Below are 15,418 nucleotides of genomic sequence, written 5' to 3'. Positions count from 1 at the left end.
GTATCGCAAACATTCTGAGTCAGATTGGCATACTCGTATAGGCAACTGGGGGAAGATTCATGTCTCAGGCTGCAGTATAACTTCCGGCACATGGAAACTCCTGATAGCAGTGTGGGAATGGGAGATAGAGAGAGGCTAGATTCTGAGTTTGCTTGTGCTGAAAGAAATCTATTGAACATATGTCATGTCATGTTGCCAGAGCTTCCGGAGAAACCACGCAGGAAGATACGATTTTATTTATTTTAAGGCCAGCATTTATTGCCATCCCCAATTTCCCTCAAGAAGGTGGTGGTGAGCAGCCTACTTGAACCACTGTCCTTTATGGCAGTTTGGTACAAATGAGTGGCTTGCAGGGCCATTTAAGAGTCAACCACATTGCTGTGGGTCTGGAATCACACATAGGCGAGACCAGGTAAAGACAGCAGATTTCCTTCCACTATTTTTCATTGTTTATAGATGTATATGTGACCTTCAGGGCTGCTGACCAAGAGCTGTGCGGCTCTTTGTCGGCCGGCGTGGACACGATGGGCGAAATGTCCTCCTTCTGCGCTGTAAATTTATATGTTTGTAAAGGACATTTGTGAACCTGATGGATTTTTACAACAATCCAGTAGTTTCAGGGTCACCATTACCGACACTAGCTTTTTATTTCAGATTTATTTCATGAACTGAATTTAAATTCCCCAGCTGCAATGGTGGGATTTGAACTCATGTCACCGGATCATTAGTCCAGGCTTCTGGATTACTAGTCCAGTAATATAACCACTATCCTACCGTTATCATGTTGCCTTCATGACACAGGTAAACAGTCCACACATGTTCTTGGGCATGCAGCCAGTTGCAGAATGTCAAAGGGGGAGGTCTAACCCTGATCATGTAACTGCTGTGTATCAGAAGGTGATCAGTTCTCATGTCGCTGTGTCCATTGTAATTGCATCCAATATGTGTAGTATATCTAGCCTCTATCTACAGCAGTATGGTAGAATGACATCCATTCTCATATGTGTCACTCTTAACTAGAGTTTCATGTATCGCAGGTGTGAATTGGAAATTCAGGAGCCCATTTCTTATGACGTATTAAAATGAATGGGAGAACACATGGGAGTTGTGCGAGCCTGGTGCAGGAAGCTTGGGATGAAGATTTATCCCAGTAAGTAGCTTCACCAGTGAGACGACACGAGCTTACTATTTTGTCATATATGTTTTATGAGGCTCCAATGTAGAAATATCACAGATAGGTTATACTGTACAGTTTGTGTCAATGATCAATGGTTTCAGCTTTGCCTCGGAACATTTTAACTTTCAGTTTTAATCTTTCAAATACTGGCGGAGAGATGAATGTTCTGTCCCACCTGCTCTTCACTAACGGTAACAATTCAACTGGAATTCGGATGCGTGTGAACGGATCTCCACGCATGCTAGTGAGCATTCATGTATGGAGCTCCATTTTTCCATGGACATGGGAGCCCATGGTATAACTCAAACCTGCTGGCTCCACCATGCTTTGAGCAGATACCAATTGTAAAACGGTACAAGCCCCCATAACTATGCCCGTAAATAATACTATACAATTTGTTATGTATGTAAACATTGCCAATGTGTAAGACTTGCCACCAGGGGGTGCACCTGTGGGAGACCCAAGGGTCACCTGCACACCCAGGGCAAGCAGGTATAAAAGGCATTCTATCACGCTGCTTCCTCACTCTGGAGTTACATTAAAGAGACCAAGGTCACAACAGTTTGAGCTTACAGTATACACTCTTGTGGGGTTATTCTGAACATAACAATTGGCAACGAGTAACAGATCACGAACTTTCATGCGGTTATGACTGCCATTGGTATTCTTGAGAGATTTGTTGAGGGTGATGATTGGGAAGCCTTCGTTGTGCATCTTGAACAGTACTTCGTGGCCAACGAGCTGAAATGAAGAAACCGCGGTCAAGCGCTGGCCGATTCTCCTCACCGTTTGTGGGTCCATAATATATGGCCTCATTAAAAATCTGCTAGCACCGACGAAACCAAAGGAGAAGACATATGAAGAGTTGTGCTCGCTGGTTCGGGAAACCCCAAGCTGAATGAAAGCATCTTCATGGCCAGCTATCTCTTTTATACGCACCATTGCTCCAAGGGCCAGAACGTGGCGAGCTACGTCGCTGACCTAAGACGCCTTGTGGGACCGTGCGTATTTGCTGGATTTTTGGGGGAAGTGTTGCGGGACTTTTTCGTGCTTGGAATCGGCCACAAGGTCATTCTTAAAAACTGCTGCCTGCCGAATCCCTAGATCTGAGCAAGGCCATCACGAAAGCCCAGGCTTTCATGTCCACGAACGATAACACTAAACAAACAGATATCATTACAGCATCGAAGCTCTCCGGCAAGTACTGTGCATAAAATAATGCCTTCAGCAGGCAGAACTGTACATGGCAGGGCTTACACGACTGCAGAGGCCAGACCTAGGATGACTCAGAGTCCGCTGTGGGGCGTGAATGCAAATCCATTAACACCATGCTGGCGCTGCGGGGGTAATCATCGAGCCCATCAATATCGATTCAGCACTACGTGTGCAAGGCCTGTGGAACAATGGGGCATCTCCAGCGAATGTGCAGACACGCTGCAACTCACCACGTGGCAGAGTCGGCAGAAGATGATCAATCCGGTGCGGATCACGCTGAATGAGTAAGAGAGGCAACTCAACCTGAGGCTAAAGAGGAAGTGTATGGGGTACACACCTTCACCACCAAAAGCCCTCAGATAATGTTAAAAGTCAAATTAAACGGCATTCCAGTTTCCATGGAATTGAACACGGGGGTGAGTCAGTCGATTATGAGCCAGAAGACTTTTGAGAAACTGTGGAGCAACAAGGCACAAAGGCCAAAACTAAGCCCGATCCACACCAAGCTGCGCCAAAGAGCTCATACCACTCATTGGCAGTGCGGCAGTGAAGGTATCGTACGATGGAGCTGTACATGATTTACCACTATGGATTATATCAGGCGATGGCCCAACGCTGTTCGGCAGAAGCTGACTAGGAAAGATCTGATGGAACTGGGACGACATCAAAGCACTGTCTTCGGTGGATGATGCCTCGTGCACCCAAGTGTTAAACAAATTCCCGGCGTTTTTTCGAGCCAGGCATCGGCAACTTCACAGGCGCCAAAGTGCAAATCCATCTAGTCCCTGATGCATGGTCCGTTCATCACAAGGCCCGAGCGGTTCCATATATGATGCGAGAGAAAGTCGAGATCGAGCTGGACAGACTTCAATGAGAGGGAATCATATCGCCAGTCGAGTTCAACAAGTGGGCCAGTCCAATTGTGATGGGACGGTCAGAATCTGTGGGAACTACAAGGTAACGATCAACCGAGTCTCGTTACAGGGCCAGCACCCACTACCCAAAGCGGATGACCTGTTTGTAACGCTAGCAGGGGGAAGTTGTTCACCAAACTGGATCTAACCTCTGCTTACATGACACAGGAACTGGCTGAATCTTCGAAAAAATTGACGTGCATCAACACACACAGAGGACTGTTCATATCATATACCCTTTGGGGTTCGCTTGGCTGCGGCCATCTTCCAGAGGAACGTGGAGAGACTGCTGAAATTGGTTCCGCGCACCATGGTGTTTCAAGACAACATCTTGATCACTGGCCGCAACACCACCGAACACTTGCACAACCTGGAAGAGGTTCTTAATCGACTGGACAGAGTAGAACTCAGGTTGAAATGCTCCAAGTGTGTTTTCCTGGCACCAGAGGTCGAATTTCTGGGGAGAAAGATTGCGGCGGACAGCATCAGACCCACGGACTCCAAGACGGAGACCATCAAGAATTTACCCAGACCACAGAATGTGACGGAGTTGCGTTCGTTCCTGGGAATCCTCAACTATTTTGGTAACTTTCTACCGGGGTTGAGCACTTTGCTGGAACCATTGCATTTATTGCTACACAAGGGTGACGACTGGGTTTGGGGTAAATCTCAAGAGACAGCCTTTAACAAGGCCAGAAACCTGCTAAGTTCTAGCAAGTTACTTGTATTGTATGACCCGTGTAAACATTTAATACTAGCTTGTGATGCATCATCGTGTGTTACAGCAAGCCAATGTGTCAGGCAAACTGCAACCTGTTGCACATGCATCCAGAAGCTTATCTAATGCTGAAATAGCCTACAGTATGGTTGAGAAAGAAGCATTAGCATGCGTATACGGAGTTAAGAAAATGCACCAATACCTATTTGGACTCCGGTTCGAGTTCGAAACCGACCACAAGCCGTTCATTTCGCTGTTCTCAGAAAGCAAAGTATTAACACCAATGTTTCGACCTGCATCCAAAGATGGGCACTAACATTATCTGCGTATGACTATGTAATCCGCCACAGACCAGGCACTGAGAACTGTGCTGATGCCCTCAGTCAGCTACCATTGCCCACCACCGGGGTGGAAATGGCACAACCCGCAGACTTGCTTCTTGTAGTGGGTGGTTTTGAGAGCGAGGGGTCACCCCTCATGGTTCACCTGATCAGGACCTGGACTAGCCAGGACCTTGTGCTATCACTAATAAAAAGCTGCATCCTCAATGGGAACTGGTCAGCGGTTCCCAGGGAAATGCAAGACGAAATTAAGCCTTTCCACCGACGCAAGGATGAAATGTCCATCTATTCGGTCTGTCTCCTATGGGGGAATCATGTAGTTTTGCCAAAAAAAGGCAGGGAAATGTTTATACGTGACCATCACAGTACCCACCCAGGCATAGTCATGATGAAGGTTATCGCCAGGTCGCAGGTTTGGTGGCCCGGCATTGACTCGAATTGGAGTCATGCGTACACCAATGTAACACTTGCTCACAGTTGAGCAATGCACTAAGGGAGGCCTCACTGAGTCTGTGGTCATGGCCCTCCAAACCGTGGTCCAGGGTCCACGTAGATTTCGCTGGCCCCTTTCAAGGAGAGATTTTCCTTGTGGAAGTAGAAGTAGAAGTCCTTGTAGAAGGAAAGATGTTCCTAGTAGAAGTAGAAGTAACTCCAAATGGATTGTGTTATGTATGTAAACCTGTAATAACCATGTCTAACCACCAGAGGGCTTATCCCCTGGAGTCTCAAGGAATCCCACAATCCCTTGGGAGCACCTGTATACAAGGAGGCCTCACAGGCTGGAGAGGCACTCTGAGATCTGTAATAAAGGACTACGGTCACACTTACTTTGAGCTTGCAGTATCTAGTCTGACTCTTCATTCAAGACATAACAACTGGCGATGAGATACAGATGACGAACCCCAATGCAACAATGCAAAGAACTGTGGGCATCCTGGAGAAATTTTCAGAGGGAGATGACTGGGAAACCTTTGTTGAGCAAATTGACCAACACTTCGTGGCCAACGAGCTGGAAGAAGGGAACACTGCCAAACGAAGGGCGATCTTCCTCACCGTTTGCGGGGCACCAACGTATGGCCTCATGAAAAACCTGCTCGCTCCAGCAAAACCCACAGACAAGTCGTACGATGAATTATGTACACTGGTCCGGGAGCATCTAAACCCGAAGGAAAGCGTTCTGATGGCAAGGTATCGGTTCTACACATACAAGAGGTCTGAAGGTCAGGAAGTGGCGAGCTATGTCGCCGAGCTAAGGCGCCTTGCAGGACATTGCGAATTTGAAGGACACTTGGGAGCATATGCTCAGGAACTTCTTTGTACTTGGCACTGGCCATGAAGTAACACTTCGCAAACTTTTGACTGTAGAGACCCCAACCTTGAGTAAAGCCATAGCTATAGCCTAGGCATTTATCTCCACCAGTGACAATACCAAACAAAATTCCCAGCACACTAGTGCTGCTACAAGTACTGTGAACAAAGTAACGTTGTTTTCGAATCGAAATGCACATGGCAGGACTTACATGCCTGTAGTTGCACGTCCACAGATGACTCAGAGTCCTCCATCAAGGGTGGTGAATACAAGGCAATTAACACCTTGTTGCCGCTGCGGGGGTGATCATCGATTCCATTCATGCCGCTTCAAAGGATACGTTTGCAAGGGCTGTGAAACAATGGGACACCTCCAACGTATGTGCAGGCGAGCTTCAAACCCTGCTAATCTTGAAAACCACCATGTTGCAGAGGAGGACAGATCCACGGTGGATCATGACGAACCAGAGCCTCAGACCGAGGAGGCAGAGGTATATGGGGTGCATACATTTACTGCAAAGTGTTCCCCGATAATGCTGAAGGTTGAATTAAATGGACTCCCGTGTCCATGGAGCTGGATACGGGCGCAAGCCAGTCCATAATGAGTAAAAAGACTTTCGATAAGTTGTGGTGCAACAAGGCTTCAAGGCTAGTCCTGACTCCCATTCGTACCAAACTTAGAACGTACACAAAGGAACTGATTGCCGTAATTGGCAGTGCTACCGTAAAGGTCTCCTATGATGGAGCGGTACACGATTTACCACTCTGGGTGGTACCGGGCAATGGCCCCACGCTGTTCGGCAGGAGCTGGCTGGGAAAGATAGGTTGGAACTGGGACGACGTCCAAGCACTTTCATCCGTCGACAATACTTCATGTGCCCAGGTCCTAAGCAAGTTCCCCGCGCTGTTTGAACAAGGCATCGGGAAGTTCCAAGGAGAAAAAGTGCAGATCCTTTTGATTCCGGGGGTGCGACCCATCCATCACAAGGCGAGAGCGGTACCTTACGTGATGAGAGAGACGGTGGAGATCGAGCTGGACAGGCTGCAACGAGAGGGCATCATTTCGCCGATCGAATTGAATGAGTGGGCCAATCTGATTGTTCCAGTCCTCAAGGGAGACGGCACTGTCAGAATCTGTGGTGATTACAAAGTAACTATCCATCGTTTCTCACTGCAGGATCAATACCCACTACCAAAGGCAGACGACCTATTTGTGATGCTGGCGGGAAGGAAAATGTTCAGGAAGCTGAACTTGACCTCGGCCTACATGATGCAGGAGCTGGAAGAATCTTCGAAATGCCTCACCTGCATCAACACACACAAAGGTCTTTTCGTTTACAATGGATGCCCGTTTGTGATTCGATCGGCCGCGGCGATATTCCAGTGGAACATGGAAAGCTTGCTGAAGTTGGTCCAGCGCATCGTGGTTTTCCAGGACGACATCTTGGTTACAGGTCAGGACACCGTCGAGCACCTGCAGAACCTGGAGGAGGTTCTTAGGCAGCTTAATCGTGTGGGGCTCAGGCTAAAATGCTCGAATTGCATTTTCCTGGCACCTGAATTGGAGTTCCTGGGGAGAAGAATCGCGGCGGACGGTATTAGGCCCACCGATTCGAAGATGGAGGCAATCAAAAACACACCGAGACCATAGAATGTGACGGGGCTGCGGTTGTTTGTAGGACTCCTGAAATACTTTGGTAACTTTTTACTGGCTCTTAGCACATTGTTAGAACCCCTGCACTCTTTACTGCGTATTCGGAGTATTCGGAATAAGGTGGATGAATTAACTGCGTTGATAGCAGTTAATGGGTATGATGTCATTGGCATCATGGAGACATGGCTCCAGGGTGACCAAGGCTGGGAACTCAACATCCAAGGGTATTCAGCATTTAAGAAGGATAGACAGAAAGGAAAAGGAGGCGGGGTGGCGTTGCTGGTTAAAGAGGAAATTAATGCAATAGTAAGGAGAGACATCAGCCTGGATGATGTGGAATTGGTATGGGTGGAGCTGCAGAATTCCAAAGGGCAGAAAACGCTAGTGGGAGTTGTGTACAGACCACCAAACAGTAGCAGTGAAGTTGGGGACAGCATCAAACAAGAAATTAGGGATGCGTGCACTAAAGGTACAGCAGTTATCATGAGCGACTTTAATCTACATATTGATTGGGCGAACCAAACTGGCAGCAATGCGGTGGAGGAAGATTTCCTGGAGTGTATTAGGGATGGTTTGCGAGACCAATATGTCGTGGAACCAACTAGAGAGCTGGCCACCTAGACTGGGTGATGTGTAATGAGAAGGGACTAATTAGCAATCTTGTTGTGCGAGGCCCCTTGGGGAAGAGTGACCATAATATGGTAGAATTCTTTATTAAGATGGAGAGTGACACAGTTAATTCGGAAACTAGGGTCCTGAACTTAAGGAAAAGTAACTTCGACGGTATGAGGTGTGAATTGGCTAGAATAGACTGGCAAAGGATACTTAAAGGGTTGACAGTGGATAAGCAAAGGCAAACATTTAAAGATCACATGGATGAACTTCAGCAATTGTACATACCTGTCTGGAGTAAAAATAAAATGGGGATGGTGGCTCAACCATGACTAACAAGGGAAATTAAGGATAGTGTTAAAGCCAAGGAAAAGGCATATAATTTGGTGAGAAAAAACAACAAACCTGAGGACTGGGAGAAATTTAGATTTCAACAGAGGACGACTAAGGGTTTAATTAAGAGGGGGAAAATAGAGTACGAGAGGAAGCTTACAGGGAACATAAAAACTGACTGCAAAAGCTTCTATAAATATGTGAAGAGAAAAAGATTAGTGAAGTCAAACATAGGTCCCTTGCAGTCGGATTCTGGTGAATTTATAATGGGGAATAAAGAAATGGCAGACCAATTGAACAAATACTTTGGTTCTGTCTTCACAGATAACCTTCCGATTTTACTCGAGGACAGTAGGTCTAGTGAGAAGGAAATACTGAAGGATATCCTTATTAGGCGGGAAATTATATTAGGGAAATTGATGGGATTGAAGGTCGATAAATCCCCGGGGCCTGATAGTCTGCATCCCAGAGTATTTAAGGAAGTAGCCCTAGAAATAGTGGATGCATTGGTGATCATTTTCCAACAGTCTATTGACTCTGGATCAGTTCCTATGGACTGGAGGGTAGCTAATGTAACGGCACTTTTTGAAAAAGGAGGTAGAGAGAAAACGGGGAATTATAGACCGGTTAGATTGACATCAGCAGTGGGGAAAATGTTGGAATCAATCATTAAGGATGAAATGGCAGCGCATTTGGAAAGCAGTGATGGGATCGGACCAAGTCAGCATGCATTTATGAAAGAGAAATCATGCTTGACGAATCTTCTGGAATTTTTTGAGGATGTAACTAGCAGAGTGAACAAGGGAGAACCAGTGGATGTGGTGTATTTGGACTTTCAAAAGGCTTTTTACAAGGTCCCACACAAGAGTTTGGTGTGCAAAATAAAAGCACATGGTATTGGGGGTAATGTACTGACGTGGATAGAGAACTGGTTGGCAGACAGGAAGCAGAGAGTCGGGATAAACGGGTCCTTTTCAGAATGGCAGGCAGTGACACGTGGAGGGCCACAGGGCTCAGTGCTGGGACCCCAGCTCTTTACAATATACATTAACAATTTAGATGAAGGAATTGAGTGTAATATCTCCAAGTTTGCAGATGACACTAAACTGGGTGGCGGTGTGAGCTGTGAGGAGGATGCTAAGAGGCTGCAGGGTGACTTGGACAGGTTAGGTGAGTGGGCAAATGCATGGCAGATGCAGTATAATGTGGATAAATTTGAGCTTATCCATTTTGGGGTCAAAAACACAAAGGCAGAATATTATCTGGATGGCGGCAGATTAGGAAAAGGGGAGGTGCAATGAAACCTGGGTGTCATGGTTCATCAGTCACTGAAAGTGGGAATGCAAGTACAGCAGGCGGTGAAGAAGGCAAATGGTATGTTGGCCTTCATAGCTAGGGGATTTGAGTATAGGAGCAGGGAGGTCTTACTGCAGTTGTACAGGGCCTTAGTGAGGCTTCACCTGGAATATTGTGTTCAGTTTTGGTCTCCTAATCTGAGGAAGGACATTCTTGCTTTTGAGGGAGTGCAGCGAAGGTTCACCAAACTGATTCTAGGGATGGCTGGACTGTCATATGAGGAGAGACTGGATCAACTGGGTCTTTATTCATTGGTGTTTAGAAGGATGAGAGGGGATCTCATAGAAACGTATAAGATTCTGACGGGACTGGACAGGTTAGATGCGGAAAGAATGTTCCCGATGTTGGGGAAGTCCAGAACCTGGGGACATCGTCTTCGGATAAGGGGTAGGCCATTTAGGACTGAGATGTGGAGAAACTTCTTCACTCAGCGAGTTGTTAACCTGTGGAATTCCCTGCCGCAGAGAGTTGTTGATGCCAGTTCATTGGATATATTCAAGAAGGAGTTAGATATGGCCCTTACAGCTAAGGGGATCAAGGGGTATGGAGAGAAAGCAGGAAAGGGGTACTGAGGGAATGATCAGCCATGATCTTATTGAATGGCGGTGCAGGCTCAAAGGGCCGAATGGCCTACTCCTGCACCTATTTTCTATGTTTCTATGTAAAGGAGATGAATGGCTATGGGGTAAAAGCGAAGAAAATGCCTTTGAGAAAGCTAGGAAGCTGTTATGTTCAAACAAATTGCTTATGTTGTACGATCCATGTAAACGTTTGGTACTAGCATGTGATGCGTCGTCATATGGGGTCGGGTGTGTATTGCAACACGCTAATGAATTTGGGAAATTGCAACTGGTTGCTTATGCATCCAGAAGTCTGTCAAAGGCTAAGAGGGTCTACAGTATGATGGAAAAAGAAGCGTTAGCGTGTGTTTACAGGGTAAAGAAAATGCGTCCATTTCTTTTCGGGCATAAATTTGAATTGGAAACCGACCATAAGCCGCCTATATCCCTCTTTTCTGAAAATAAGGGGATAAATACAAATGCATCGGCCCGTATCCGGAGATGGCCGCTCACGTTGTCCGCATACAACTACGCCATCCGTCACAGGCCAGGCACAGAAAACTGTGCCGATGCTCTCAGTAGGCTACCATTGCCTGCAGATTTAGTTATGGTAATGGTAATGGAAGTATTCGAGAGTGAGCAATCACCTGTTACTGCCCAACAGATTAGAACCTGGAAGAGCCAGGACCCCTTACTGTCCTGAGTAAAAAAACTGTGTGCTCCACGGGAGTTGGTCTAGTGTCCCGTTAGAGATGCAGGAAAAAATAAAGCCGTACCAGTGGTGCAAAGGTGAAATTTCTATTCAGGCAGACTGCTTCCTATGGGGTAATCGGGTAACTGTGCCAAAAAAGGGCAGGGACACTTTCATTAGTGATCTCCACAGTACCCACCCAGGCATTGTAATGATGAAACTGATAGCCAGATACCACGTGTCATGGCCCAGTATCGATGCAGACTTAGAGTCCTGTGGGCACAAATGTAATACGTGTTCTCAGTTAATGCACCCAGGGAGGCGCCACTAAGTTTATGTTCTTGGCCCTCCAAACCGTGGTCCAGGGTTCATGTCGACTATGCAAGCCCATTCTTGGGAAAAATGTTTTTAGTGGTTGTAGATGCATACTCCAAATGGATTGAATGTGTGATAATGTCGGCAAGCATATCCGCTGCCACCATTGAAAGCCTACGGGCCATGTTTGCCACGCACGGCTTGCTTGTTGTCCTTGTAAGTGACAATGGGCCGTGCTTTACCAGTGCTGAATTCAAGGAATTCATGACCCGCAATGGGGTCAAACATGTCACGTCTGCCCCGTTTAAGCCAGCGTCCAATGGTCAGGCAGAACGAGCAGTTCAAACAATCAAGCAGAGCTTGAAAAGGGTAACTGAAGGCTCACTGCAGACTCGCTTATCCTGAGTCCTGCTTAGTTACCGCACAAGACCCCACTCGCTCACCGGGGTCCCTCCTGCTGAACTGCTCATGAAAAGGGCACTTAAGACAAGGCTCTCGTTAGTCCATGAACAGGTCCTGATCTACACAAACAGGTAGAGGGTAGGCGGCTTCAACAGAATACATATCATGATCGTGTAACTGTGTCACGAGAAATTGAAGTAAATTATCCTGTATTTGTGTTGAACTATGGACAAGATCCCAAGTGGATTGCTGGCACTGTTTTGGTCAAAGAGGGAAGTAGGGTGTTTGTGGTCAAACTCACAAATGGACTCACCTGTAGAAAACACTTGGACCAAACCAAACTCAGATTTACGGACTATTCAGAACAACCCACAATAGACTCTACCTTTTTCGACCCACCAACATACACACACACACACAAGTGGCAACCAACCCAGTGGTTGACCACGAAGCAGAACCCATCACCCTACCAGTCCAGCAAGGCCAGCTGCGCAGTAGCCCAGCGAAGGCCCAACAAATGACTCACCAACACTAGCATTTGCACTGCGACGATCAACCAGGGAAAGGAAGGCCCCAGATCGACTCACATTGTAAATAGTTACACTATTGACTTGGGGGGAGTGTTGTTATGTATGTAAACATATAATTACCATGTCTATCCACCAGAGGCCTTATCCCCTGGAGTTCCAAGAGATCCCACAATCCCTTGGGAGCACCTGTATATAAGGAGGCCTCACAGGCTGGAGAGGCACTCTGAGATCTGTAATAAAGGACTACGGTCACACTTACTTTGAGCTTGCAGTATCTAGTCTGACTCTTCATTCAAGACATAATAGATTGAATGTATAATAATGTCATCATGTACATCCACTGCCACCATTGAAAGCCTCCGGGCCATGTTCGCCACACATGGTTTGTCTGACGTCCTGGTTAGTGACAATGGACCATGTTTAACCAGCTCGGAATTCAATGAGTTCATGACCCGCAATGGCATCAAGCTTGTCAGATCTGTGCCGTTTAAGCCGGCATTCAATGGTCAAGCAGAACAGGAGGTCCAAACCATCAAGCAGAGCTTGAAATGCATGACGGACGGTTCCATGCAGACCCGGTTATCTATGATTCTGCTCAGCTACCGCGGGCGACCCCAGTCACTTACCAAGGTTCCCCCTGCAGAATTGCTAATGAAGAGAGCACTCAAAACCAGGCTCTCCTTAGTCCAGCCGGATTTCAATGATCATGTAGAAACCCGGCATCACCAGCATTACGTGTACCATGATCGCGCAGCTGTATCGCGTGATATTGAGGTTAATGACCCTGTGTTTGTTCCTAATTACGGTCATGGTCCCAAATGGGTTGCTGGCACTGTGTTAGCCAAGGAGGGGAATAGAGCGTTGTCAAACTTTTGAATGGACAAGCGTGCAGAAAACGTTTGGATCAGACCAAACTGCGGTTCACTGACAACCAAGAACAGTTTGAAGAGGACATTACCATCAATGATCCACCCACACACACCCAACCAGCAATCGACCTCGCGGTCAACCACGAGGATGAACCCACCATGCCCGACAGTCCGATCAGATCAGCCATGCTGCAGTGCAGCAATGATCCAACCAGCTCACCCATGCCAGGACTTCAACTCAGGCGATCAACCCGGGAACGCAGAGCCCCGGATCGCCTCAACTTGTAAATAACTTGTATCTAAGACTTTGGGGGGGAATGATGTTATGTATATAAACATTACCAATGTGTAAGACTTGCCACCAGGGGGCGCACCTGTGGAAAACCCAAGAGCCACCTGCACACCCCGGGCAAGCAGGTATAAAAGGCAGTCTACCATGCTGCTTCCTCACTCTGGAGTTATATTAAAGAGACCAAGGTCACAATAGTTTGAGCTTACAATATACATTCCTGTGAACTTATTCTGAACATTACACAATTGACCACGGCATATCACTAACTCACAACACGTCAGAGTCAGAGAGGGACATTACTCCACATTTAAGTACTGTACATAGAGGATAACTGCCATGAGATACTTGAATGAAGAACATGACTGGTGCATGGTACAGGCTCCTGAGTTTCTCATTATTAACTTATTTTTTTCATGAACCACAGTTCTAGTTGTTTATTTTGTCAATAGCACATGTTTGAGGGATATTTGAAATTGTTAAAGCATATTAAGAACATAAGAACATAAGAAATAGGAGCAGGAGTAGGCCATACGGCCCCTCAAGCCTGCTCTGCCATTCAATAAAATCATGGCTGATCTGATCATGGACTCAGCTCCACTTCCCCGTCCGGTCCCCATAACTCCTTATCCCCTTATCGCTCAAGAAACTGTCTATTTCTGTCTTAAATTTATTCAATGTCCCAGCTTCCACAGCTCTCCGAGTCAGCAAATTCCACAGATTGCAACCCTCTTAGAGAAGAAATTCCTCCTCATCTCTGTTTTAAATGGGCGGCCCCTTATTCTAAGATCATGCCCTCTAGTTCTAGTCTCCCCCATCAGTGGAATCATTCTCTCTGCATCCACATTGACAAGTCCCCTCATAATTTTATATGTTTCGATAAGATCACGTCTCATTCTTCTGAACTCCAATGAGTAGAGGCCCAACCTACTCAACCTTTCCTCATAAGTCAACCCCCTCATCCCCAGAATCAACCTAGTAAACCTTCTTTGAACTGCCTCCAAAGCAAGTATCTCCTTTCATAAATATGGAAACCAAAACTGCATGCAGTATTCCAGGTGTGGCCTCACCAATACCTTGTATAGCTTCCCTGCTTTTATACACGGGGTGGCAGGACTGACATATGAAGAAAGACTGAATCGACTATGCTTATATTCATTGGAATTTAGAAGAATGAGAGGGGATCTCATAGAAACATGTAAAATTCTGACGGGATTGGACAGGTTAGAGGCAGGAGAATGCTCCCAATGTTGGAGAAGTCCAGAACCAGGGGTCACAGTCTAAGAATAAGGGGTAAGCCATTTAGGACCGAAATGAGGAAAAACTTCTTCACTCAGAGAGTTGTGAACTTGTGGAATTCTGTACCACGGGAAGTTGTTGAGGCCAGTTTGTTAGAAATATTCAAAAGGGAGATAGATGTAACCCTTACGGCTAAAGGGATCAAGGGGTATGGAGAGAAAGCAGGAATGGGGTACTGAATTTGGATGATCATCCATGATCATATTGAATGGTGATACAGGCTCGAAGGGCCGAATGGCCTACTCCTACACCTATTTCCTATGTTTCTATGCTTACTCCATCCCCTTTGTAATAAAGGTCAAGATACCATTGGCCTTCCTGATCACTTGCTGTACCTGTATACTATCCTTTTGTGTTTCATGCACAAGTACCCCCAGGTCCCGCTGTACTGTGGCACTTTGCAATCTTTCTCCATTTAAACAATAACTTGCTCTTTGATTTTTTTCTGCCAAAGTGCATGACCTCACACTTTCCAATATTATACTCCATCTGCCAAATTCTTGGCCACTCACTTAGCCTGTCTATGTCCTTTTTTTCCTCCTCACACATTGCTTTTCCTCCCATCTTTGTATCATCGTCAAACTTGGCTACGTTACACTTAGTCCCTTCTTCCAAGTTGTTAATATAGATTGTAAATAGTTGGGGTCCCAGCACTGATCCCTGCGGCACCCCATTAATTACTGGTTGCCAACCAGAGAATGAACCATTTATCCCGACTCTTTGTTTTCTATTAGTTAGCCAATCCTCTATCCATGCTAATATATTACCCCCAACCCCAGACTGATTCCCGGGATGGCGGGACTGACATATCAAGAAAGACTGGATCAACTGGGCT

This window comes from Pristiophorus japonicus, chromosome 11, assembly GCF_044704955.1.
Source record: "Pristiophorus japonicus isolate sPriJap1 chromosome 11, sPriJap1.hap1, whole genome shotgun sequence".
NCBI lineage: Eukaryota > Metazoa > Chordata > Chondrichthyes > Pristiophoridae > Pristiophorus > Pristiophorus japonicus.
Note: the sequence above shows the minus strand (reverse complement) of the source record.